The sequence below is a fragment of the Malania oleifera genome, chromosome 7 (genome assembly GCF_029873635.1).
Source record: "Malania oleifera isolate guangnan ecotype guangnan chromosome 7, ASM2987363v1, whole genome shotgun sequence".
Taxonomy (NCBI): domain Eukaryota; kingdom Viridiplantae; phylum Streptophyta; class Magnoliopsida; order Santalales; family Ximeniaceae; genus Malania; species Malania oleifera.
Window position 1 is genome coordinate 80,220,881 of NC_080423.1, and position 4,871 is coordinate 80,225,751.

Consider the following 4,871-nt stretch of genomic DNA (forward strand, 5'->3'; position numbering starts at 1 on the left):
CCATGATACTACACAATATAAGGGTCTGACCCCGTAGGGTTCTCATAAACCCTATTCACAATCACATACACAATATACGCAGCGGAATAATTCAACCTATTATATCATAATACCATACCAAAGTCTATACAAAACCAGGAACTAGTCCCATAATACAACACATACCCCCGAGGCGCCTACATAACCCAAAATGAAAACTCGGCCAAAGATCAGTACTTACACAAGTACTTAGACAATGCTAACCAACAACCACGCTCTTGAAACGCTAGGATGCTAGTGTTGGCTACTCGAAGGATCTGATAAACATTTGTATGATAGGGGTGAGACACCTCTCAATAAGGGAGAAACAGATTATATTAGTGTGTGGATACATGAGTGTTATTTCAATAGTAAAATATAAATATTTCACAATTCCAGTATTTTCACAACATAGATCCACTATATCTCACAAAACCACTCGGTCTAATGTCGTCACACTCTTTGACCTAAATCGGCCTCACGACACGACGTCCCCGGTAACCTAGCATAGCATAAGCCTCATAGCATTCAACTAGTGCAATATGGCGAAACTCACACCCTTCGGTAGCCAACTGGAATCATAGGTGGTAATTCACACCCTCGGCTTCACGTCGGATATCTAAGCCTACGGTAGTTAACCGACTCGGCCGCTTACGGTATTATTCCGGCACGGCTCATATCTCAGCCTTTCGTAGTTAACTAGCATGCTTCAATTGTCCTACGCCTTCAGTTTTATTCCGACTCGGCATTTTCACAAAACCTAGAATATTTTGGAACTACCGTTCCTATATCTCATTTCAATAACTCACAGCCTATGGTAGTTAATCGACACGCTTTTTCACAAAACACATCATTCAATATATTAGCTCATTCCACACTTATTTGAATAAACAAATAATCTCATATCAGATACTCTGAAAAAATATAGTTTAACGTAATCAAAGGTATAGTCATTTGTATATTACAATTTAGTCATATATATAATTTTCCAACAAAAATGGAGATGATACCCGAAACCCCCAATTTTCCAAAAACTGTAAACCCGAAAATCCCATAATTTCACTCGATAGATTTTCCCAAATAAATAGCCAAAACATTCGTATAATCGTAAACCACAGTTTTACCGATTTAGATTACAAAATAACTGAAATAAACCAAAATCCCTTACCTTATCCTGAAAACTGAAACATGAACTTAATCGGTTCGAACCAATGACACGGGATCCCCAAAACCTAAAAATCAAAGAACAACACTTCAATATAATCCCAACCACTACAGATCTACCAAACCAAAAACGAAATTAGACCCTTAACTCGATTTTAGAACAAAACCCGAAAATCCTTGAAACGAAGATCTGATCCGCTATAAATGTAGAGATTCTTCTCCTGATCCACGTGGTATCGTTGGATCGTTGATTCGAGTAATAGACGGCTCAAAACCTTAGAGAGAGAAAGTGGTTCGAGTTATAGAGAGAGAGAGAGAGAGAGAGAGAGAGAGAGAGAGAGAGAGAGAGAGAGGATTTTTATGTTTCTTAACCATTAAGCAATTGAAAGTTCAACTTATAGACCTTTGACCCAGCCAGCCTCGTTAACGAAGTGGAGCGCTCGTCAACAAGCAAAAGAAGGGCATTCATTGATGACAACGTGGCCTTGTCGATGAGCTTGAGATTTCAGAATTCCCAAAAATCTCTTGGTATTCACTCGTCGACAAACCTTTGAATTTCGTCGCCGAGCTGTAGAAGGGGCTTCGTCAACAAGAGAAGGAACCTCGTCGATGAGCCCTGCTATTTTCACCTTTCTAAATTCTTTTCCCTTTTCTTATTTATTTAATCCAAATTTCTCAGGTCTGGTTCTTACAATTCTGACCATGGCAAGAATGACTACCTCTGCTCCGAAAGCGAGCATGAATGGGGTTTCACCTGCTGCTGCTCGTCGAGTCGTGTGGTAAGCCCAAATTATGGACAAGAGATCTTCCACCCATATGCCTTGTGAAGTTTCAAGCTACGTACTCAAGTCGTGTAGTATAGTACAGTTCATGTTCTCCACGTGGCCATTGCTCTAGGGATGTGCAACTAATGTGAATAGAAGCTTTATAGATAGGTCAGCGCACAATTTCTTGAAGCACTCATTGTCAAACTATCTCCCATGGTCCGTGACTATGCCCTACGGGATTCTGAACCTGCAGACAATAGAAGCCCATACGAATCGGGTGATGTTGCGTTCCGTTATGTGAGTCAGAGCTTCTAATTCTACCCACTTGGTGAAGTAGTCAATTGCCACCAACAAAAACTTCCTCTGTCCTGTCGCTTGAGGTAACGGTCCCAAGATATCTAGTCCTCATTGAATGAAGGGATGAGGACTGGCCAGGGGGATAGAAGGCGGGACAACATATGTGGTATTCTCACGCACCGCTAGCACCTGTCACGCTACTTGACTATTTCGATTGCATCTTTCCTCATTGTGGACCAGTAGAACCCTTGTCGTAGGGCCTTGTGGGCTAAGGCTCTGTTGGCCAGGTGATTTCCGCATATTCCTTCGTGAATTTTCCTTAGCACATATTCTCCCTCTTCGGTACTTAGGCACTATAGGTATGATAGTATCAAGGATCGCCTGTACAAATTTTTGTCTATGAGCGTGTACTTTGCCGCCCTCCTCCTTACCTTTATTAAATGTTTCTTATCCTCCGGTAAGGATCTGTCGTGAAGGTACGGCATCAAAGGGGTTCTCCGATCCCTTCTGTTAACTTCAACTACCATCAGGTTGACACTAACCTCCTCGTAAGAGGGTTTTCCTACTCGCTCCAAGTAGATTATGTTCTTCCAATCTGGCTTTGTAACTGAGGCTAATCTTGCCAGCGCATCAGCCTTTGCATTCTTTGTTCGTGGCACGCGCTGTAATGACCTGATTTTTCATACTGTATATATATATATACAAATTGTAAAATTTCACTACTCTGATACCTTCCCATATAAACCAAACCATCATCACAGACCAGATAGGGACCGTGGAATCTAAAACTCAATAAACTACCTATGTAGTGGAAAGCAAAATATATATAAGCACGTCAATATGCACAATACCAGAGTGTCAGAATTTTCCAGAATATGCATACATTGTCATTCCCAAAATGCCCTCACCTAGACCTGGGAACTATTCAAAAAGTGGCTTCCCAAAAATACTCACCCTACAGACAGGGCAGTACTGTAGTCCCTTCTATCTGCGAGCCTAATTTGCTCGCCTAACTGGAACACCTGAAAAATGTTAAATTACTGGGATGAGACATTGTTCAGTAAGACGAAATATGCTATTGCTAGTGTGTGGCAACTGAATTACACAATAATAACTAATATATTACTAAATTTGTAAAAATGATAGAATAATATACTGCACAACAAACACCTAACATAATTTAAGATGCAACTGTAATATTTCTGTTTTACTTCTTCATACTTCTAGAAATATAGTATCTCTACTACTATTGTGTAAAATTGTAATAACATATAGTTAACTGTGATAATACCCTGGAAAACTAAACGTCGTGATTTAACCCCTCATGACAGGGTTGTGCGGCCCACAAGCGGGACCTATCACTGGCTGGCCGACCCGGATAAGTCAACTGAACTCCGAAAGTCAGATCAGCCTCCTTAACCCTAACTCATGGGGAGCCTGTCCACAAATAGGCACGATCGACTGCTGAAAATCCATATACTATCTAAGTTACGTGGTTGCACTCTGAACTGAAAACAGCTACGGTACCGTACTTTGCTGTCTGAATCTGACTGAATAATTCATCAGGGTTTGATACTATATAATACTGGTATTTATAATTACCTTACTGCTTTTACCATGATTTAGAAATAACCATAATACTATAAAACTGATCTGAATAATTTGAATTTTTGAATAACTAACTGAATATCTAAATATCATGGATTCTAAAGTCATGGTAACATGAAAATACTATAAATCATATTTCTGAATATTCTGTAAATTGTCTATCTATATGTATACAGGGAATTAATAATCCTATAGAACATATATATATATATATATATATATTTCATGATATTTCAAGAATTGTATAAATTCTGTACTAAATAAATACAAACTCATGTCACACACCAAATAAAACTCATGTATTAAAAATCTGTACAAATCTATATTCTGACATATTCAAAATCACACCCTGTTCTCATATTCAAATATTATATTTGATACTAATAAAAATTCCTGAATTTGCTAGCATAGCATATTTCCCTTACCTAGTAATTAAGCTCTCCTACTAACGTTCTAAATTACGCCTCTGGCATTTATAATTCCATAATCCTGAAATTATTATATATATATATCTTGTCAATCAACTAAATACCCAGAATATTCTTCATTCTTCTATCTTCTGAATTATAACCTATTCATTATTTACCTGGGCTTCTGAAAAGATATCCACAGGGGTCCTCAACCCATTCCTGCAAGGTCCCAAAACACCCTAACCCTGAGAATAGAACACCCTAATTTTATTCCAATAAACACCAGTATATTCTTATATAATACAAAATTTAGGCTCAACTAAGCTTAGTATTACTAGAAATAGCTAAATAATCTACTTAACCTGGTTTTGGGATGGTTCCCAAACTTCTCAAATCAACATTTTGCTCTCGTTATGTTGTAGAGAATCTCTCCAGGATCACCGTGGTAGCTCCTAATCGTCGAACCGGGGAGAGACAGAGCCAGAAACCTAAAGAGAAGTGAGAGAAACTGTGTAGAGGGAGAAAAAAAATTGATAAAAATGAAATTTCCTCACTGAAAATCCATTTTGGGGCTATATATAGAGTGCTATCCACGTGGCCTCGTTAA